Here is a 25,411-nt window from a genome sequence, read left to right on the forward strand (position 1 = left end):
ATATTTATAATAGATAATAAATAGCGAGGAAATGAAATAAAATGTTTCCATTTCCTCGCAATAGTAACGAGACTAAGCGGGGCGTTGAGTTTCACCACTTTGCACGCAGTGAAGTGTAAAACGGAAGTATCTTAATGTGAACGGACTATTTTAACACTAGGTTCCCAGGTACCCTCTGCCTACCCTACTATGTGCGAGATACAGCGAGAAACTAAAAAAACAAAAAAAATGAACTAAAATTATTTTCCAGATACGCCCGCAGTTCTCACTAACCCATATTTGGCTGTCATACGCGACGTAAGCAATTAGCATGTCGCTTTCATATTCTGAACTGGGACCGTCTGTATGTAGTCGCTTTAATTGATCGTTGTTAATTTAAAGTTTACTACCGATACCATTGTCTTAATAAACTTATGTTGACTTAAAAAGGTAGTGGGTATTGCTCATCTTTAATTTCCCAATTAATTCGTATAACTGGACATTTTTATTGCATTGCATTTTACTTTAAAAATGTTCAAATTAATCAAAATTCATAAAATTTAAGTAGTGCTTGTTTTAGCAGAAATAATGAGATATCTAATATGAAAGACCTTCGCTCTGGTGTCGAGGCAAAGCGTGGCGTTGAGTTCTGCCATTCAACATGCAGTGCCTCCAGAATTCAGGAGAAAATGGGGAACGGAGTGTCTTAACACTAGGTTCCCTCGGAATACAGATTGAAGCTAAAAATATATAATATTTTTGCTGTATTGTAAGATTTAGAACAACATCACCATAGCGTGCAAGCCAAATTGCTACAATCACTTATGATCCACCATCAATTTCCTCCAAAAGCCCCCCGAATCTAGGACACTAAGCACCTGAACCAGATCGCGTGACTTCTCCAATTTGTCCTTTAATTCTCTTAAATTAATTGGCGAATCTCATTAGACTGGACTACTTTCCTGTAATTCGATGTCCAGGCGGTCGACAGATACTAAAAGGAACCTATTTAGTTAAGTGTGGCTCGCAACTTTCATTTATCGATAATGGTCATCCGTTTCAGCTAATTATGTAGAAGCTCATCAAAGGAACAAGTCTTGGGAGTAAGTTCTCTAATGTTATATATTAATTTATATCTTTTGAATGACAATATTTTCAATGTATGTTTTTGTTGATTTATTTTCACTATAAATGTCACTAGTCTGTATGTGTAGCTGTAAAAATATTTAATATTTCTTAGACTTGAATGTCTTTATATCAGTATAGTTTATAGATCTATTTTTACAATTGCCTGTAATAAAGTTGAGTAAAAATAAATGAGTAGTATAAAACTAATAGTGTGGGCGTTCAATACTTGAAATAGTTATATTTGAAAACGACTCGTCTTAAGATTGCTAGTATAAATAAAAGTAGATCTATATTTCACGTTACAAAAACAAATTATGGTTTATTTCCAAATACAGAAGTAATTAGAATAATGTAATTTTAAAACAGTAAAAAGTTTTAAATAATTCAATTTTAATATCATGTGGGTTGGTTTTCAGTTCGATGAAATTGTTATAAAAATAAAAAGCAAAAAAAAATAATATTTTACTCAAATATTTTAGATTCATCCTAAATTAACAACGTTTAAATTTATCTAATTCTTAATAGATATATTGATGAGTTGCACTGTCGCCATTACTCAGAGATCATTAACTCTACATCCGCAGTATTTAATGTGACACATATAATTATGAAAAAACCCCATAATCAAAGATATAGTAGGTACATGAAGATGTAAATTATATAGTATTATGTTATATTATGAAAGTAATTAAAAAACATATACAGTAAACAAACACATTTATCTAAAACAGATATAAGAACGACTGTTACCTATTTTGCAATAAAAGTGTTTTATAAAAGCAATAACTTTTACAAAATACTTTGTAAAAGTAATAACTTTTACAAAGTAGGTAACTTTATCTTTTATTTTTTTTCAACTTTTCGCTTTATATAATTTAGTGCAAGACGCACTGTACTCCAAGTACCACTCAATTTATAAGCATTACTTGTTGCATCGCGTAACTCAACACTGGACTTTGTCTATGGAAATATTAAATGTTTCATTTCCTCGAGTGGGATTCAAACCCACAACCTGTCTCGTTTACAGTCGTACGCTTGTGCCCCTGAGCCACGAGGGACCTTGTGTTACAATCGCCTTTACATCATTAAACTAAACTATAAATAGATATAATTAAGTTTTAATTTGGCACTTTGCGCACATCACGAAATGCGGCGTCATTATTTCATTAACGTGCCTTCGTGTCTATCAACGAAAACCAACGCAAACTAATCAAGTGCTGGACTGCCGGAGGGCTGGAGTGCTGGAGGGCTGGCCTACTTGTATTCGCACCCGTCAGTGCTTCGACATCTGTCGACACTTGCACGTCATTACCGTATCGAGTGGATATTAATGGCCCAAACCCACAATGGCCGTTACATGAAGTTGTTCAATTTCTATGACTTGTTAGAAAATTATAAACTAAACAATTTTGTACTTATATCATTTATATACATATAATGAAATTGTAATTGTGCGCTCTCTGTAAATGGATAATATGTGAGAAAACCTATTAATCTATTATTTATTATATGAATAGAAAATAATGATTTTTAACACTTTTGTCTGTTTGTCTATGCACCCTAATATACACACAATTTCCCTTAAAATTTTGTGTTTGTTTTGTTTCAATACTAGTTTGCTGTTTTCTTAAAATGGCTGATTCTTTAGTTTTCAATATATAGATATTGTATTGCAAATAATAGAACGCGAAAGTAATTCAGGTAAGTTAATAAATAATTGTGTAGATGAAGCGGGCGAAGCCGCGCGCTGTTTACTAGTCTTACAATATGATCGGATAGTTGAGGGTGTGAGACAAATGTGCATTTAAACTCATATCCGTAGCAGTAAGCTAAGTAAGTTTAAATTGCAAACATTATAGCACATAGGTACATGGTATATGTACAATACCTAAGAAATGTCTAACGTAACGGCGACATCAAAGGAACATATTATGTGAAACACCTGTTAAAATCTCCACGAGTAAAAACTGTATATTCTAGTACATGAGTCAGTACGTACGTAGGTCTTGCGGTCGAGCTTATTAGTGAGCTAGTTAATCGTTAATAGGTTAATCATCTGTTATATGAACATCTGTTCGACAGCTAATGACAGTAAAGAGATGTGGGACCTATTATATTATGTTATATTGTAGTTAAATTCTGACAATAGAATGGTTCGCTCTACATTCGCAATCGTAAAATCCTTTGAACAGATGCGATCCTGTTTTGCAGTTTGGTTATTTTATAGCGATACTTCTCCCCCTTTTAAACGCAGTAAAAGTGTATTTTTATATGATTTTGCCATAAATACTGTCTTTCTTTCAAAAAATATGTATGCAAGTGTGAGGAAAAGAAGAAGAAATAAACATATGACGTTATAAGTTATTCTTTTGTCGTACATAATTATGTATGAATTGTTTATATATTCAAAGGTTATAAATTTACAATTTTTAAATAATTGTCCAGAATCTTTTAATGAATAAATGGATTTATCGTACAATAACTTGCACTGCAATTTTGTAAGTTTTGTTGTGCCTCCTTCATGTTGACGATAACCATTGCATTTATCGCCTCTCAAGGTTCTCTTGAAAAAAAATCTAGTATTTCCGAGGACGTGCGTGTACCTACTAGTAGATAAATAAACCGATAAAAATAAAAAAAAAAACACCATGGATATCTATACTGTTTGCATTTTACGTCTTCATATTAGGGTCATAATCAGAAAAGTGGACATTTTCGTATTCGTAACGTAACTGATAAGTAACAACACTGATAATGTTTGTTACGAAACTGATGACATAAGGCATTATACACAATAAAATAACGATATTATATGAATAAAACTATTGTTTTTTTTTATTTAATGAGACACAGATCAAAATTTTAAAGATTCAATCGTTGAATTAACAGATTATAAATGTAAGAAGAAAACATAACAAAGTGACAATATTAACAATATAATAATGCTAGTTCGTAACGTAATAAACTTATATTTCTAGTTAGAGATCACAAAGTTAATGATAAAATTAAATTCACTTTAAAATATATCAAAATTTGAGTCGTTATCATTGGAATTAAGTTTGATTCTCTGTAAGTGTTTATTCCGCATATCTTCATATTTAATAGGATTGGTCTTTTTAAGACGTTCTCTATATCTTTTATGTGTTTCAGCATTTGACATAGCAGCCATAACGCTTACTGAAAATACAAAAATATATTTAAAAAAATAATAATCACAAAATCACAACTAATTTCAGGAAGAATAAAAAAATTTTTTAACTAAATCGGTTCAGCTGTTTCTGAGATTAGCATGCACGAACACATAGACAAACAAGTAAACAAGTAAAAAACTTAAAAATCATTATTTTTGGTTACTTTACGCTATGAAAAGTCACTAATAGTTTTTTTCATATGTCAGCAATTTTTTTTTCTTATATACATATCTTCCATATACAAGCACCGGATCGATACAATTTTATTATAAACATATATAAGAAAACATTGGTACCGTAATTGTGAACTAGGCTTCATATTTTCTCAGTTTCGTTACGTAACGAAATATAACGAAATTGAGAATGAAGTCTGAGAAATTCTAACCTTTTTAAATATTTGCTCATAAGCCACGTGTTGCATGTGCAAGCATTGAAGTTCTTTTTTGAGATTGATGTAAAAAGAAGCAAATAACATAAACAAGAAAACGAAATTATAGAATACTTACCAAAATAAAAGCCGTTTATAACCCTGAGATGTAATTTCACGCATTCACTCTAAAACATTTGAACCCCTCAACTGCTGCGAGAACACTACTTGTTGTAGCTACGACAGCATGGACTTTTTGAATTATGGTACCACAACAAAAAATAATATTAAACACCATCCAAAATAATTGCATTCATAATTTAATTGTACGTTACTAGCCCTGAGTAACGAAAAGACAATATTTTGGGACAAATTTACTTAACTAATATATATTATTTATTAAATTATGTATCAATAAAAATAGTTCTATTTGATATTATGCATAATGTAAAGTAATATAAACATATCTGAAATCAAATAAAACCATAAATATTCTTAACAAATCAATTTTTAAAAAGTAAAGTGGTGAATGGGACACGTAAAATTGTATGGAAGCATTTTGAAAGGTTTTTTGCAACTAACAAAAAATACTATTATTTGCCATAATACATTTAAAATATTACAAAAATCTTTAAGTTAATAAATAAATTTATCGTAAATGGCAAAATATTTCAAATATCTTTAAAATTGTATTTTTAAAACGCATTCAAAGTAGCGGGACAAGAAAAGACACAAAAAGTACACTTTTTCTGATTATGACCCATTACAGATTTCTGCAAATATATTTTATGCACAGGATATCCTTTATGTTCAATTATAATTTAAACGTAAATTACGAAACTAGGAAGAATAATGATTTTCAATTCAATTACAATAAAAAAATTGCATTTCAAATAGTCCAATCAGTGACACACAAAACTATAAAGGGACTTCAGGAGGGAAGTAGGTTCCGGCGAGTGACGCGAATAGGTATAGGTGGTGCTCCAAACAGTTCTTTGAAAACTTATATATGTAGGTATGAATAACCGCAACGGATTTTCCTGTATTCAAGTACAGTGGTGTCATTGTCGTCATCACTCTTGCTATATGGATGTGTTAATGACCTGTCCCAATGGCGTTTTGGTTGCTGAAGAATCATTTCCAATTTTGTTCATTGTAGCACAGGGGCGTAAGCGTGTTACTGTAACACGACAGTTGTAGGTTCGATTCCCACTCGGGGAAATTTACTCATATTTTCATTTTCATTTCTTAAGTCTCAAAAAACGGCGGAAAGTGCCATCTATATGCGGGATTCAGCGTGAAGCAAAAAAAACGAACACTGTAAACTTTGTCGATAAAAATTAGCTTTTCTCTTTAATATCAATTATTTATTTTAATATTATGAATCAAAAAATGTCAAAAATGTATTTATATATACAGCTCTCAATTTTCAATAAATTATTTTTCTAAAAAATATGATGTTTTTACTTGCTTTACTTTTATATTATTTTAAAGTAACTGGGAGTCTAGACGTAAGGTAAACTGTGCAAGCTTCACTGACTTTTAGTTGAAATAAAATTTCATGATCGAGTAAAAATGGAAAATACTTGCAAACGGATTTTTATTACTTTAATAACAAAAGGAAATGACACTAAATTTTACAAAGACATGTTTTATGTGACTGATATATTCCATGTTTTAATGTTTCGAATTGTAATAACTGAAAATACATTTAATAAACCTATTCAACCGCAACGAAAAGAGATTTTGTGTAGGCGATTTTTTTAGCTTCATTCTTTTGTATTATAGTATATATCTTTTGTATTTTAGAATTCATAATTATTGTCAGTAGTTGCAATTTTAATGAAACGATTACTACTTGCATAAAAAATATTATTTTATAAAAACGAGAATATTTTAATTTGAAACAAGTATATGAATGTAAGTGACGACACAAAAAAACAACTCTCCTAATTAGAAACCAACTAAAACAAAATAAAAAAACCCTCATAGCGAAATCCGTTCCCACAATCTGTAACAAATTGATGAAGTTTAATTAGATTCAGGAGTCGCTGATAGCGAGTGCGAGTACGTAGCCCGCTCAGATTGCTATCGGCTTTCCGCGGAACGGCGTGAGGCGAGCTTTAAACACCTATTTTGACGCCTGGCTTGTGCACTTAATTACTTTTCCTTTCATATACAATGTATAGATATATTAACTTAAATTGTCTTTTTTGTTATCTCGATGGGTTTTATATTTCTTGTTAGGACAGTCAAATGAGCAATTCCTTTCTCCATTCTAGGTCTTTTTATATACACTAAACAATAAATACTTCTAAATGTTAATTTTTAAGTACAATTGTATTTTTTTCTATAATTCTACAATAAGTACCTACAATTATATTAAAAAATAATCATCAACATATACCTATATAAACTTTCTCACAGTAAGAAAATATAACATTTATATCATTCAGGCAATAAAAGTAAAGTTTTTTGCACCTAAGGAATCACTATTAATTAAATCCCATACATTCCTTTTAAGTCTCACAATGAAAGGCACTGCATTGCAAAACCCGGGCACAGAACAGCTCTGGAATACGTTCGTCGTCGCGCATACTCAATGCTGGGTGCAAACCGTGAGAATTTAATAGAACTTATTGAAAAACTTTCCTAATATATTTAAAATAATAATTTTATTATAATGTTAGGTAATGTATCAGTCAGATATTATAAAAGAAAGTCCGGTCAATCCACGAGGATTCCGTACCAATTATAGGAAGTTTAACTCATAAAAGTTGACATAAATTTAAGTTTGCGGGTATAAGCACTATTTTTTTATGGAGTAAATATTATTTCATAATTATAGGTCCACGGGCATCCTTATAGGTGTTGATTCTTTATATTCTGCATAAATGCTCGTATCTTTTAATTACGTTGACCAAGAAACTTGATTTTTTTCTGAGCTTCAAGGGACTATAAACTTAAATATTTAACATTAATTGCAGCCTCAACGTCCACGGGATCTCGATAAATAGTCTTGAAATACGGACAGACGGGCAACAAAGTGATCCTATAAGGGCTTTTTTACCTTTTAAGGTGCAGAACACTGAAAAAGCTCCACGTTGTTTCCTGCATAGCAGAGGAGAAACTTAGTGTTAAAGCTCCACTACTGCTATATGAAAATAAAAAATTAAAAAATAAACACTTTCACTTTATCCCTTTGTAACAGAAACAATAAAGTGACAAAGCCCTTTCGTTCATCGACTGTAAATTTATAGCGATGTTTTATGAACATTACTTCTACTAATTTAACGCAGGTATCGTAAATTTATTTTATTGCTATAGCCTGCACCTAACTATAGAAGAGAATTTTATTTATGGCATTGATCGAAGTTTTATGTTTAAATACAGTTCTTAGAAAAAAAAATTAGAAAGTTATTTTTATAATAAAAATTTCACTATAAAAGCGGATTTCTGAATTCTTTTCTTTTATTATGAAAATTTCTTCGGAATTAAAAGTATATAGACTATTATTCGGGGTAATGTAAAATATTCACTTTTTGTAACTAAAGTTGAAAAAGTTAATAAATCTGCATTGTTTTCCCCTTTATTTTGTGCGTAACTCGGTAAAATATGATTCAGTCCAGCCAGCTGCGGTCCTCGTCGTGACGCTAATGGTAAACTTGTCTAGCCCATTCTTGGCGTGGAAGTTGTAACGCAAACTACTTCATAATACACTATGGAATATACGTTTTTTATATTATTGTAACATGTTATATTATAACATACATATTACAAAACAAAAAATATCTAACACGATTTCAACCTTGCTAATCGAACTAGCATTAAGCACGTACCATTTTTAGAGCAAGCATTAATATCAAATAAAATATTCTTTATTAACATCCTCTTTTGATTATGTTTAAAATGTATAAATTATAAATTTCATTTTTATACAATTCTTTAAGATATTTTTTTTATGTTATGTTATGTTATTCTTATTTATACTGCAAATATGGAATTCCGTTAAACGTTAAATGAAATAATCTCTGGACCACATCTTAAGCATTTGCGGCACGCAATTTTATACTGTTTAGATGTCTTTGTTTCTAATCTGTCTGACGATCGTCTGTCTTTGCCATTATGACAATATATGAAATAAATACTTGCTAAGGTATAAAAACATATTAGAATTTCGTACTGAAATATTACTCTTTATAAAGTTGACAAGAGTTCGAATTTTAATAAATATTCCAATTTAATCCCTAATTTATATAAATATGATAAAATTATACTTATAAAGTATTTGTCTTATGTAAAGATCACTTTAGAAGATTAAAACTCTAAAATGATTAGCATTTGCTTTTGGTTATAATAAAAAAGCTATAAGTATATTCGTATTATTTTCAGTGTAATCATAATGCGGTGGGCAGAAGTGCAAGTTTGAATCCAGTATAATTTCCCAAAGGGGCGTCAATTTAAATTAGAGCATGACTTGATATGCCGTCAAATTATTCCAATTCGGCTTACTGTTAACACAATGCATAATTTGTCATATATGCACATTGTACATACATTCACTATTAGTATTTGCATGAAATATTTAAATTTATATTCCATCTATCTATCTATTCGTTTATTTATTTAAATAACTTCTCACGAATAATAGCCCCCCACATATACCAAAAACAGCAATACAGTGAAACTATAAACGAAAAAAACGATTAAAAACATTCAGGTAGCAGGTACACCTACTCAAAGTGTAAACCAATCAAGACTATTTTCTACAGGGATTAGGAGGCAATAAGAATATTGCTGGAAATAAGGTAAAGCGCGGCGTTGAATTTCGTCACTCAGCACTCAATGCATCCGGAATTTAGCGGATAGTGGGGAACGAAAATGTATTTACGGGAACGTTTTGACTATAGGCTCCCCCTACCTACTCGTACTCTGCTGTGTATAAACCAGGCCATAAAATGAAAAGTAAGAATTAAATTATTCTGCATTTTTTTCTTTTCTGGTGATGTTAACACAAAGCAATAAAATACAAAAGAAATATTTTTAAACAATTATCAAAATGTATACGTAAAAACGTGTCAATATCATGTGCCAGCAGTCGGATGCTCACGTAATATGTTGACGGTATCTCGGCACTTGACACCACGTGTGGATAAAGTGCGTAAAGTGGTCTAAAGAACTTATTTTAACGTACTTGTAAGGCATTTCTGACATGACTATATATAGATCGTTTTAACATAAAAAAAAATCAGCTTCAAGTTGTATCTCGCACACAGCAGGGTAGGCAGAGGGAACCTAGTGTTAATACACTCCGTTCCTCACTTTCTGCCGAATTCTGCAGGCATTGCGTGATGAGTGGCAGAACTCAGAATATAAACGTAAATAAGTATTTCATTTCCTCGAGTGGGAATCGAACCCACAACCGTCGCATTGCAGTCACACCCTTGTACCGCTGAGCTACGACGGCCTAATACCATTTTAATATCTTACCAAAATATCTATATTTATCACTTATTACTAATATTTGTAACAAAATTTTCAGCAGGATAGGTAAATGGGTTTAATATTAAGATTCCTGTCCTTTTTTTAGTACAATTTTGGGGACGACAATACAATTGAACGTCAATCTTTATTAACCATACCGTGGAAATTAGCTGATAGCGCGTTATCGTTAAATCTGCAAATTCATTGAATTTGAAATCTAAACATTGTATAACCGTTATTTCGTAGGTTTAATGGAGAACGGAGTGATATAGCATTTCTTACTACCCCGGTGTATCTCGGCTTAAGTTCGACAATGCGGCATTTTGGAAGCATTCAAGAGCTCTACTTCATATAAATTTAGAAATAAAAAACTAGATATCTTCTACATGACTAGTTTTCTTTTACTTTTTCTCTAAAATTTCTATAGTTACAAGAGAAAATGTGTATGTAGTTGGGCGATTAAGATTAATTGAACTGTAAGATAAATTGCTCTATGCTAAACTCGAATAGAATGAATTTGTTTTTGTAACGTCTACTTTAATTTTCGTACTCTGAACAAATTTTACAAAATTTGAAATATGTAAAAATTAACAGCAGTAAAATGAAAATAACTATAATTTTATGAATAATAATGTATATCTTTTATGACTTTAACAAATTATTCAGCTACTCGCAAAGTACTATTAGGTTAATAAAAAAATATAGAATTTTATTATTTAAAAGAAATCGGCGGAAATGGGCAACGGAGTGTCTTAACTGTATATTTCCTCTGTCTGCCTGCTCACCCTGCTGTGAGCGGAATACAGTGTGACACTATAAAAAAAATATTAGAAAATAATAAAAATATTAGAAAATAATGGCTCTATCTATATCTATCTATCGTCTCTTAAAATTAGGTCACGGTGCCGTCCACACCAAGCATAGCGTATAGGTATTATACACAAACATATGAGTCAATGACCGGCACGTTTGGCTGCCGTAATTCGACGTCAGCAAGGTCATGTCTAACAGGAAGATTGAAGAATTCAATTTAAGTGCATTGTTCTGTACGCTACAATATTTGAATGAAATTAAATAATAACTAACTAAATAATCTAACATATGTATTAATGGTTTAATATGAAACATGAAAAATTAGGAAACATAAGAAATGGGAAAAGTTTTTAATGGTAATCTGTTTTTTTTTTAGCATCACGCCGTATCTCACACCACATGCTGTTGTGGTGTGAGATACGGCGTATACGGTTAAGCAGAGGGAACCTAGTGTAAAGACCATCTGGTCCCCATTTTCTGCCGAATTCTGGAGACATTGCGTGTTGAGTGACAGAACTCTACGCCGCGCTTTGCCTCGACACGAAAAAAATGAAAATCTGTACCTTTTATTTATCTTTAAACTAACAACCAAAGCCTATGAGGATCTAATTAAAAATATTTTAACATGTATGTGTACTGCAGGTATATTATTAAACAGAACTGTAACTTTGCTTAAACAAATGCGTTCTTTAGATGAATTTTGATTTAGGTAAGCACGTTTGTCAGATCCAGACAGAATATAGTAATAATATTTTCATAACAAAACATTTTATCTAAGCTTACGTTTTTGGATACCAGCGTGAAAATAAGCTTTCCTTTCGGCTGAATACGTCTAGCCCGTAACCACATTTATCTCAACTATTAATTTTATCTGTGGACTTTGTGAGGGAATTGTTATAAATTGAAGTCCTTGGACGTCATTAGCGTCCCTTGGGCGATGGCGAGCGTGATTAATTATTGTGGACATACACAGACGGACAAGCCAATTCGGGTTAACGAAAAGTTCACTGACTTGAAAACTGATACGTGAATGCCCCATGCAGCGATGCATATTGTAATGGTTGCGATGAATCAATAAAATTAGCGAGTGACCAACATCTATAAAGTAATAGTACGATTTGACATTTATCATTAGACATTTTAATAGTAAATGTAAAATATTATTTATTTATATATTTTCACCTATTTTTTTAATAAATAAAATTAATAGTAATTAATTACAATTATGTTTTAAATTTCATTAACTAAATATAACTCCGCCAGTTTAATAAATTAATATCTATCAAATAACGAATAAGTTTACCAACTAGTTTTTTAACAAGTTTTACCCCATAAAAGGTAACGAACGGTAGGGTGTAACCTTTTTATTTGTCTAGAAGCAATTTAGGTTGCTTGAAAAGAACCCCCAACACAAATGTAATAAGCGACTAATGTAGGTAGAATCTGAGAGCACATTCCGTTAATTAAACAATTCAGTTGATTGAACAATTCTATTCGGTAGAAAATTCATTACTTCAAGTGTTTTAAGACGTACACAAACACAAAGGAAATTAGATTCCAGATTTAGAGTATTGTTATAGTTTAGCATCTGCAGCAGCTATCATAGTTTTTATGATTAAATGAGAACCAGGTTTATTATAAGAGAACGAAGTAGTTATGTGTTAAGGTGTATTTTACATTAACAAAAGTTATCCCAAGGAAGTGCTGTAGGCGTCCTCTGATTAAAGAGGTCGTGTGAGTCACAGCGACGTCCCGGCGCCTACCATTTTCGCGCACTCACTTCTTGCCGACTCACGTCTCCCTGGGGAAGTGATTCTATTTTCACATTATTCTTAAAAACTATTTTCTTTGTAAACGTATGTTACTTGTGTGTTTTAAATTTCGAGTAGGAACAGTTCAACAGGTATATCAAATTTAATATAGTTGTATTCGAATGCTGATATTGTGAACTTTTTTTAGCTTTCCAGGCTAAGGCCTGCACATGGTAGGCTAGGCATAATGAAGTTGAGAACCTATTGGTATTGAGACAGTTTGTTCCCATTAAGACACTTCCGTTCCCCATTTTCCACCAGTGATTGAAGACATCGCCGCGCTTAGCCTCGTTACCAGTACGAGAAAATGAAAATATTAAATATTTCACTTCCTCGAATGGGAATCAAAATTATAACCTGTCTTCCCTTGTAACGCTGGAACTCATCTCTCAATCAAAAAACAAGAAGTGCATGTTGAGATTACTGTTAGTGTTTTAGTTACTCATGTGGATTGCAGAATATGTTTATTTTCAAATTTCCTGTTGGACAGGCCCGCGCCATCAAGACGACCAGATCAATTAGCGAAGAACAGTTCATTTTATTGTTAAAACAACATTAGTATTTAATATTAATTCTATATATAAATAATATTAATGGCAATTAATAATATTAATGTAATACAATATATTAGTAATAATAATTACGAAATGTCTCCAGAATTCGGCGGAAAGTGTCTTAATAAAAACAGAGTATCTAAACACTAGGTTTCCAGATCCCCTCTGCCTATCCTGATGTGTGCAGAATATAGCAAAAAAAAATGCTTACCCGGTAAGAAAAATCAAATTTAAGAAAAAAATATTTAAAGATTGTTATAACATATTTAAAGTGTTCCTTACAATAATTAACACAAATGCATTAAAATACGTATCTAATAATAATAAAAAAACGTAGAGCACAGAGTCAGTCAACTATGTGGTGCCAATATATTGATATGAGTTAATTTGTCAAAATAACAGTCTGTGTAATATAAACACTAATGTATAAGTAATAATATAATAATCAGTTTCAGGAAATATTTACAGTTGCACTATATATGCAATTATTTCATGGAAATTTAATTAATTTATAAGCGCTGAGATTTTCCATAGGTAAAAAGGAAGCAAATGGTATTTTACTCAGCGTATTAATATAGATAAGTTTAGAATGTCTTTTAATAATTCTTGACTTCAAACGTATTAAAATTCTGTTAAGATTGTTTTGGTTCTATAATTATGACCCCACAAAATCATAAAAACTCAATAATTTTACCACTAAATACTAATTTATATGAAACAGTGAGACATTTATACTGTAAATTTTAAAAAGTGCAGGTTATTGCAGATTGTTCATTCAACTCATGCAATTTACGAGCTATTTGGGAAGTGTTGTTCCTATTAAATGACTATTGTATATAATAAATTTTATTTTCACGTCAAAACCGCATATAAATCTTTCACTAAAATACAGCCCCGTTGTCACTTTAATATAATTTACTGTAAGTATAATTCTTTTGAAAGCAGTTTTATGTAGTCATTGTAGTGTTCATTAGGCGAGGGCGCCAATGCAAATGTACGAGTATTACACATGCAAAATTCATTATAGTACGCATTTTGAATTATACGGCAATATTACATTTTAAATATTAAAGAAATATACACCTAGTCCTAATAACATCACGGAAACGATTTTTCTATGAATTACAGGACAAAGACGAACGCATCCTTTATTCTATATTCAACGTCTTTCGCAGACGTCAGTAGTGTACCTACAGGAAAAATTGCGGTTTACATTTATATGTCTCGCTGCATTGTCACCTTTATGCGTGTGATATTAAGAGCTATATGTAAATAAGAGGACATATGAAGATGTCTATGGGTGATTCCTGTTAAATAATATAATTAATCCATACAGTCAGAACAATGCTTGTCCGGCCACGTCACCCAGCGAATGTGGCGTCTGGACGGCATCCTACTGTAAACATAATTAATCACAAGTTAGCTTGGAGCCCGATGGCTGGTATCAGGTTACACTCTACTGCACTGATTAATGGGTGAAAACTCAATGTCCTTGGTCTGTCATCGTATAGCACTGACATCTTGTTCACGCTTCGTAAACACCTTTGGACGTGATGATGAGGCAGATTGAAAATTGGTTGTTTGGATTTTTTTAGTTTATATTGTGCGTTCGTTTGTATTAATATTTTTTATGCATTGTGATAGGTTTAAATTCTTCGTCGGTATTTTTCACTGTATATTTTTTTCTTTGCTAAGAACTAAAGAAAAAAGTTAAAATGATATACATATACAGAATAAGATGTGCGAATGTGGAATTAGAAGATAAAGTATTGAATCATGTGGAATATATCAATCGTAAGTGTTATTCAGCGCCAAGGAGTTACTTTCAATGTATTTCCAATTGATCTTCTCATTGAATTTTAAATGTCAATTAATCTTAGGATTGACAAAGAGTAAAGGGTGTATCTTCAAAAGGCCGGATGAAATGTGGAGATTATGTCGAAATGAATGGATTGACTACCGTAAAGGAACATGCGATGCGAGGAAGAGGAAAATTACTATTTAGTAAAACTACTGGAGATCCCGGTTCTGTACAAAGTAAACCGCAGGATATTCTGTGAAGTTTATATCTGCTTGACCCGCTTTTAATGACTCCAAGATATACCAATTTACTTGCGTACGTATACTTTCGAGTATATGTATGAGAAGACCTCATTCAACATTAAGGATATAAGATTTGGTCGGTTACTGTTATTTCTCTCTATGGTTTATAGATTTATTTAAATAAATAAACATTATTTTATTGCACAAGCACATAAAAAAGATTTATGGCAAGGTTTTTTATAAAATAAATAAAAAATGAAAAGAGCAATTACAATATGCAAAACACCTATATCATCTTTTTTCAATCTTAAAACTGTCAGGTTAGATCCAATTTTACACGGTATCAACTTGTAGTATCAGATTCTGGCAATCCAGACAAGCACATCTGATATTTGAATTTACATTTTATTTGGAAGCTAATCTCATTTGTTCAATCGAGAAACATACTATAACAAGATTTTATTTCAGTTTTACTAACTTTTTAGTCAGTTCATGTTTAAAGAGAAGTTGGACTGACTGGTTTAACTTTTTGTATATAAATTTTGTTTAAATTGTAAAGTAAAAAGGAATTATTGAGAAGTATAAGTATCTTAAATATATTATGGATGTAATATCTAGGCATTGAAAAGCAACAGTCGGCTGATTAAATACATCTTAAATATACATTTAAATAATATTAATAGGAAAAATTTATAAGCTTTTGTCACAAATATCTATTCTAATAACATTTTCGTGTAAATAACCCAGCATATTCCAAAGTCACTGACCATTTGACCGATCCAACTCCATAAAGCCTTTCATTCTGTCAGTCTCTATTCTAAATCACAATACTTAATTAAGTTTAGCCATTTGACACGTAGCGTAGTTTTATATAGTTTAAAATGTTAATCTACTTAATTTTTATATATCTGATTTAATCTACAATTTTATTAATAACATGTAAGGTTGATGTACCACGATAACTTTATAAATTGAAACATCTAAATTTGTTAACTTTTACCCGCGAAACAGATTATAAAATTATATAGCTAGCAAATTTTAATCCATAGATGTATTATTTATTTTATTTTATAATTTTTTATAATATATTCAACATTGACTTTATAATTTTGATCATATTTCACTGTAGATTTCTTATATTTATGTCCATAAGTTTATACATATATGTAAGTACATACTTTATAAGTATAAAGTTACATAAAAATCTAATTTAAACTTAAGTAGCCTGACATACAGCATATTTCGATGAAAAAAAAAGTCTTTATATTTGGGACATAACTGAAATGAATGTACTGTATTGAATGTAATGAAGCCATAGCACAGATAAATAATAGTTGTTTTTTTCCGTTTCACGGTGCCGTTAAACTAAATACATATTTTGATTGACATCTTGATGGGGGACTGTAAAAAATTTTCTGAACTATTAATAAAATGGTATCACTATTCTAATATTATATATTTATCGCTGAATAACAATAAAATTTTATATCCACGAATAGCTTGGGAATAAATCTCTTCGATAGTAAAATTTCTTTATTTAAAGTTGTGTATAGCTCATACAGGTTGTTCATATCTGGATTATAGACAATGAAATATAGAAAAGGTAACAAATATGGTTATAGAACTCTAGCATTCCGTTAGTGGTACCAGCGTAGTTTACATTATATGGTTATTTCCCGTTAGCTATTTTATTATAGTTTCATATTATATATAAAACTTTGTTTTTGAATTACACTGTCTTTTCGTGAAAATAACATTAAAATCTGTATTGTAGAAGAAAAGATACAAGTGTACATTAACACAAACGATATTGTTTCATACTATGTAAAAATTAAGAACAGTAAGCACTTAAAATATTTCTTTATTATCATAGCCAATTAGCACTCATAACATAAATTTAGTTTATGGTCATCACTTTTACTTTTATTTTAGTCCCTATTCGTATATTCTTCATTAAACGAATGAAGTATATCAAAGAAAAAATATACTTTATAGTATTAACACAAGATTGATATTAGTAATCTGTATATATGATAGTTGAAAGCTCAATGGGTGATGGGCAACATCCTGCAGCTCAATTACATCTGCATGTTGATTGATACAAATATGGTTGTGACCGCGCCCGCCTGCAATTTGAATGATTCGGTTCAAAGGTTTCGACTCTATAATATATTAAATGGATTCATATTATGTGCAACTCATTACCTTTCTAGAGTTTAGGATGAAGATTTTGTTTTTTTTTTTTTAAATAAAAAAATGGGTAAATCTAATCTAATACTAAATCAATTTTTCAGTTTTAGTTTTAGTTGTTATTTTAACAATAACATTATATATAGATAGCATTATAGATAGATAACATTAATTATCAATACAAATAAAGATTCCATTTTATAAATATAATTTACAAAGGTGGTAAATAAATATAAATTATAACTTAAATGAAACCCCTAACAGTTATATCAGTTATCTTCATTCGGACACATCCCAAGCACATCACCATAATGGTTTTACATATTTAAGAATTGTTTATTTCTTTACTTATAATGTGTTTTCATTAAAAATGATTGTGAGATAACAATTAAGGCAAAAAGCTCATTTAACGGTCCACCACTTAAAATTGGAAACAGTGGGTTCGTTCATTCATTCAGTGTTATGCTTCTCTTAATGCTGCAGTTCCATTTCGATTTATTACGCACTCAATAAGCACATTTATCAATGACTCTTGTGAGGTATCAAACGTTCCGCAGTTCAATGGTATTAGAGAACGTCGTCTTGAGGTCTGTCTGTCTGTCTTTTTGCCACTTAGCTAAGTTTAAAACTATGGAAGTTATTTTAAAATAATTTCATTATTTTTTAAATTAAGTTACGTCATTTAAGCATTATTATTTAATTTTCAAAAAGAAAACAAAGTGTTTTATGTCACTATATAAATATAAAAAAAAATTATGATTTATATATGGCAATATATTTTGTGGTTATGATGATTTATAAGGTAACCATAGGAAATAAGACGCTTAAAATAATAAAAAAAATTTTGTATATTGCAAATAAAAGATTTTAGCTGCAGATTTTAGTTATTAAAATGTTAAATAATACTTTAATCGTAATTAATAATTTAAACGTAATGAAAGAAAACATAAGTAATATCTTTGTTCAAAATACGAATCAATATTTATACACACGTAAGACATACGATGTTTGCAACAAGCTGTCGCTTCGGATGGCTAACTGCAGGCGCCAGTCTCGACCGTAAAATAGGTGTACACGTGTTCGATATCACTTCTCATAAAATACTCTATGCTAATATAAGGTAAGAATAGGTACATTATGAGTTTTCTGTTGTCTTATAATACCTACTGCTTTATATAAAAACTATAAAGAAAATCTATATTTTTGTGTAGTTTTTATTCGTCAAATATACCAAAACGTCTCTTTTTTTTTTTAAAACTAAATTATAATTTTATTTATTGATTTGACGAATATATTATGAAATTTGTTAAAAATAAAATGATTATGTAGATTTTTTCCATAGGATCTATAATTTTTTAAAACAGATTCGTAAAAGTTCTTTTACAAATGTTATCTTTCTTTTATATACATTTTATTATCATTTGTAACGGTTGCATTTGAAAACTAACGAATGTTTAATAAATGGCTCTCTAAATCTTAAGATTCAGTAAACAAACAGTGAAATGGAAATGTGAGGGGAGTGCTTATAACCGAACGATTCATTCTTTATGTTTGATTAGCTGTATTGTTTACACTTTCATCTTACTCGCTTGTGTATAGAATGCATTATATGGACGTTTTTATTTCTTTTTTGTATAAAGATAGCTATTGTGAGATGTTCTAGGGGAACTGTCATAAAAACTTACCTAAGTAACTACCATATTAAAAAAGTCGAATGTTTGTCTTTCTACACAATAAAGATACTCATTCAGTTTTTTCTACATATTATAACATATTATAACATTCTACATATATTTCTACAGAAATAAATTAACTATACACCAAACAACTCATCTACAACAATAACAAATAGTAAATCAAATTTATCGATTATTAAATAAGTAAGCTCTTACTATTACTTATGCACTACCGAGATATCCTGTTCTATTATAAGTTTATGTTAGTTAAGGTTACCTGTAAGAAATCACTAATAGTGATAAGGTCGCCTTTGCATACTACTCTATGCGCTAAATGTGTTTATTGTTATGTTTTACTATTTATTTATGTGTTAGTTTATATTGCTATTCCTATCTCTCTTGTAAAATGTCTTATTTCCACTATGTATGCAATAAAGTTTTATCTATCTCTCTAAGTAATATAAAAATAGTATATCTGTGGTAACTACAGATCTTATCAATTACTAAATATACTTATAATAGTCGATCATTTGTAACTTGTAAAGGAGATCGATTAATTCTCATAATGTCATATCAATAAACAAGACGTTCACCCGGTGGCCCAATGTTCGATTGATTTGAGAAATATTCATCGTCAATTATTACCAACATTGAGAACTACAATTACATAGTAATTAGGTCACAGCCGCTTCCTTATCAATATAACATTCAAGGACATTTTTCGGGCTGTACTTATATTGTTAAGTTGGCAGTTATTAAAGATATTACAATACAAATATTTAACTTAATAATAAATAAAAAAATATAAAGCAATCTATTGATCACATTTTTGAAAAATAAAAAAACAAAAAGAAAAAAGTGATGTAATGTCTTTAGATTTTATTAGATTAAAATAAAGAAAAAATCTATATTTAATATTTTTTTTACATACATGGTAACTATGAAAATAAATTTTATACGCAGTTATACTAACATATAAACGTAAATACATAATTATCAACACAAATTGTAAATTTAATATATGAAAATTAGACAATTTCTATTCAATTAGCGGTAGTTATCATAACCAATACTAATTGTATTACTATTGGTAAATTGTGATAGCACAGATCATAAAATGTTTCATATCGTGACAATATGGCGAACAGTAAAAAACTCGTAAAAGCGTACATATTACAAATATATATTTATATATCTACAAACAATGACTATTTATTTGTTTCATGGTGATTACGATATTGCCTTGTAGTTCATTCACCTACTAATATATTCGATGAAGTCCCAATAAGTTTTATAGCTATCGAAAGATAATTTTGTGTCTTATGTTGAATTTATGCTTTTATATTTTTGTGTACGTATACAAATTACCTTTTATTTACATTATATATAAATCATTCTATATTAAGAAGGCAATTTTAAGTATATTAAAACATAAAATAATACTTATGTTAATAAATTAATGAAACTTTAAGTTCATAGGTGAATATTAATATTAATTTGATTCCTTTATAAACAACTATATAATATAATCCACGCACGTCAAAGTTTATGTTACTCACCTATAAAAAAGATATTACTTTTACTTATAACGATATAGAGTACGAAAGTGTTTGTATATTCTTCGTTAATAAAGCAAGTTCTACCTACATGCAGTTTCATAATATCGTCGATATTAACTTTCAACGACCCATATTTACGTAACAGGTTTTACGATTTTGCGGGATGAATCATCTGATATAATTTTATCAGAACACATAAATTTTGAATTATTTGCGTGCTTTAGAAATTTTATATATTACCGACAATCCAGTAGTGTTTTATAAACACTACTGGAATCGCAGTAAGTTAGATATACTTTTTTATATACTTTCACATCTAATTTCTGCTTATTTAATAAGCAGAAATTAGATTTAGACTGCTTTGTTTTAATTATCTTTCTTAGTCAAGTCTCATCTTCTTTAGTGAAGTCTTCTTAGTTTTTGTACTATTATTATGTATATACGCCTACATTTAGTAAACTGAAAAATCAAAAACATCACTTATTGTCTGATACTTTCAACCACATAGTGGTTGTACTGTTTCTATTATTTTTTTTTTATTATTATATAAAAAAAGTATCATTTATTTGGCTTTTGACATTGTTAATATTTAAATACAAGATTACTTTCTCTTTCATGCTCTACATAACTTAATTAATGATATGAATTGCAATATTTAAAATTGCTTGAATTCTTTTGTCAGTTCGTTATAATAAGAAAAAAAATTAGGTTAAGAATACGGCTTTAAGTAATATTTCTGATTTGTTTGTGCTGAAAATTAAGTTACAATTTTAATTTAAATAGCTAAAATAGTAAATAACTATAATGTCTAATGATAACGATACTTAACAGTCATCGCAACTAATTAGAGGTATTAATTTATTAGTTTTAAAGGTAACAAAAAATGACTTAAAATTTAAATTTTTGTATAATTTCTAGAGACTTAGCTGTCTCGACGGAGGGGTGAGAGGGAAATGAGGCGAGTCCCGTTGTTGACAACAAAAGGATTCTGTAATAGGTTATTTTACGCATCACTGGCCGCCAGCCAAAGCGCTGCATTTGACTCTACCCCTGACTGATTGGCCACATTTAGTACCTCCGCTGTCATCCGCAGAACATATCATTTAGCAAACGGAATGGCGAATAAAATTAAGCATTAACAACATTTCCGTTGACAGAATAAAATACTACAACGATTGTGACATGATATTGTGACGACGGCGACGTCAGAGATTGTGTTCCGTAAAATCAACAAAACAAAGCGCCATTTATTTTGTGAGACAAATTCTGTCAAAATAAAAAAAAAACTTTTAAATGAATTTTAATTTCAATATTGGAATTAAATAACAAGAAATGTGTTAGAAATAATAATTAAGAGTGTATAATAGTCAGAGGCCAGTCGTGGCGCAGGGCCACAAGCGTGTGACTGTAAACGCGACAGATCTTGGATTCGATTCCCACTCGAGGAAATGATATCGAGGTAAAGCGCGGCGTTCGGTTCCGCCACTTAACGCAATGCCAACAGAATTCAGTGGAAAATGGAGAACAGAGTTTCTGCCTGCCTTTAGTATGAATGATCCCGTTGCAATTGTGTCTCTGAAGGAGATTTAAGCGTCATTAAGTTTTGTGACAGACGGCTGTGGTAATTAAATATTATTGATCAGTTGTACTCGTATGTACAAAAGGTCAGTTCCTGTGTCGTTGACCCCGTCAATCGATTGGCTCTTCCCGCCATACCGTATGTCGTATGTGCCCTCCATTGAGTAAAATTGACGTAGTCTTTGAGTTACTATTATTATTAATAGTAATAGTAAGCTTCTGCCAAGTGAATCATAAAGAAAGTATACTAGTCTGTTAATGGATAAGCCGGTATGTTAAATCTACCACAAGATGACATGAAGACATCAATATTACAATATGAAATTAAAAATGTTTTCTGAATGAATTAAATTACACAACAATTGAACAAAATCGTGGCGTAGGGGCCAAGGGTCCAAGCGTGCGACTGTAAACGCTATAGGATATGGGTTCGATTCCTACTCGAGGCATTTTAATCTGGCTCGCTCTGGTAACGAGGCAAGCTCCGTTAATTGGAAATGAAAATGTCTTAATGGTAACGGAGTGTTTTAACACAAGGCTCCCAGATTCTCTCCTCAATGCTATGTGCTGGATACAGCATGAAACCAAAAAAATCATTAGATACTAGTTATCTAATTATTTTTTTAGCTTATATCTCGATATACAATGTCTATAGAGAGAAGTAATTCAGTAGAGTTGGCACTAGGTATGGAATACGATATCTTGATATATTACAAGTGGGGCGACGCCGACGCTTTTTAAAGCCCCGGGGGCGCTTAGCTATTAATACGTGGCTCGAACGACCTTTCCAAAACATCGTTTTTACCAATGCTCTACAAAATGCCGCCATAAAAGCGAGCCTGAAAACATCAATGCCAGTTTGTTTTAAGTTTATGTCCCGTTTGAATCATCATTGTTAATACCAGCATATGGACTCTCGCCCGACAGCGCTTGTCGTTTTTAATTAGCGATAGCAAGGGAACTGCATTATGGGGTAGACACCCTATGGTTTACATAATGTGAGAGACAAGGAGTAAAAATATTAATGGACGTCTAAAGTAGTCACCGTAATACCATTAAGGTTTACGACTATTTAAATGAAATATGTTATAGAATAACAAATAACTATGTTTTTAGATTGAGTTTCAAAATATATTTTATCTTTCCTGGTTGGTTCAAGCATCAGGCATTAGGTTTCTCAACATGCAAAACATATTAGTCGGCAAGAGACGATCCAAAATGTCGCCTTATCACATTCTCTGTGCCCATAAAATGCTGATTGGAAATAAAGTTAAGTAAATACAAAATATTATTGAAGTTTATAAATAAACTGTAAAGCACAACGTATAGTGTGGTAACTCCGACTCATCGTACTGCAGATTTTCAAAATAAGATCTTGAGTCACTTCGAGTAAAAGCCGAGATAGATGTCACCGTAATTACAAAACATCCTTTATATTATTAATACATGGTAGAGCAGTGGATATGGACTAGCTTGACTGTAACCGTGATGGTTCTGGGTTCTGTTTCGATTCGATTAAATTTCGTTTCATTCATTCATTCGAACGAATAAATTGATTTATTTTCTCGCTCCGGTAAGGCAGGCAATTTTTCCTTGCAACTAGTTTAAATCGATAATAAAATTTATATCAGAAAGGGCCATCAATGTACATATGTTTAGACTTCATATTAATAAAGCCCAATCAACACGTGTTTATGATATTATAAATCTGATCTGTGCCCCCATTCGCATCCTAACAGATGATCCGTCGCGCCCTCTCGCAGAGAAAGTTCGCCCGCTACATTTATTTATAGACTTGTCGGGAAGGTAACTCATATACAAGAGTATGTTGAGTACACAAATATGTTTATATTGTACAGACTGTTGAATGGAATGAATGAAAGGATTGCATTTTTACTACCTTAATTAAGATTTACATATAATTGAAGCCAGTCGTGGTGTAAAGACACAAGCATATGACTGTAAATGCTGTATGACTGTAAATGTAAGACTATGGATTCAATCCCCACTCGAGGGAATGAGTTAGGTATATGAGTTTAATAATATTTCCTTTTTTTTTGCTCGTGCACCAAGGCAAAAGCCCGGCGTTGAGTTCCGCCACTCAACACGGAATGCCTCCAGAATTCAGCGGAAAGTGGGGAATGGAGTGTCTTAACACTAGGCTCCCTCCGGTAGTGCTACAAGCGGGATACAGTGTAAAAAACATAATAAAATGATTATCTTTATTCATTGGCAAAAGTATTATTAATTATATCCGTTAACACCTTTATATAGAACTTAATTACGGTACTTATTTCGTTACGAAAAGTTGTTATCGTATTTTTTTTTACTCATGTCCATATAACTGTCATTGACATTGATATATTACGAAAATTATCGGTTTTACTTCTGTCTTTTCTTAATAGATAGCTAAGTAATTTTGTATGTGTCCATCGAGATACATAAAATAAATAAAAAAAAAAAAATAATAATAATAAATGACAAAAACTAAATATATTTATTGTGTATGTATATATACGAAAAGTTTGTCTTAATAAGTATTTTTATAGATGAAATTCAGTAATTAGGTGTTTAAATATTGTATATGGATATCTAATTTTACTGAAATTTGGTACAAATCTAGAGGTGACTTTTGGAAAGAACACAGGGTACCTTTTATTAAGAAAAAAGGGAATGTAAAATAGGGGATGAAAGTTTTGATGATAGTCATAAAATTTTAATTTTTGAAATCGGTTAAATATAGTTATCGGAAATTGCCCATATTACTTTTATATATTTTTTTATATAAAAATACTTAGTTCCTGCTAAATATACATACATACAAACATTCTTCATCCGATAGATGCTTAGGCCTGACTCGCAGCCGGTTATATTTGGAAGCATCTAAAGAAAGCTATAATTCACTTTTAACTAGTGCAAACAATAACATACCGCACCATTATTAATGTTCTTCCGTATTTTAGGAAGTGAATAAAGAAACTTGGTAACTATCTTTTAACGAATACGTTTACATATATTATAATATGTTTTTTAAACAT

General features: G+C 30.7%; 1 protein-coding gene across 1 annotated transcript in view; it reads right to left on the minus strand.

The window, feature by feature from the left end:
• Positions 1-25,411, minus strand: part of Mmp2 (Matrix metalloproteinase 2) — a 121,173-nt gene that overhangs the window by 81,792 nt on the left and 13,970 nt on the right. The gene's annotated exons all lie outside the window — the stretch shown is intronic.

Source organism: Heliconius melpomene, chromosome 12, assembly GCF_056956725.1.
Source record: "Heliconius melpomene rosina isolate 202511_hmr_F chromosome 12, ASM5695672v1, whole genome shotgun sequence".
Taxonomy (NCBI): Eukaryota; Metazoa; Arthropoda; class Insecta; order Lepidoptera; family Nymphalidae; genus Heliconius; species Heliconius melpomene.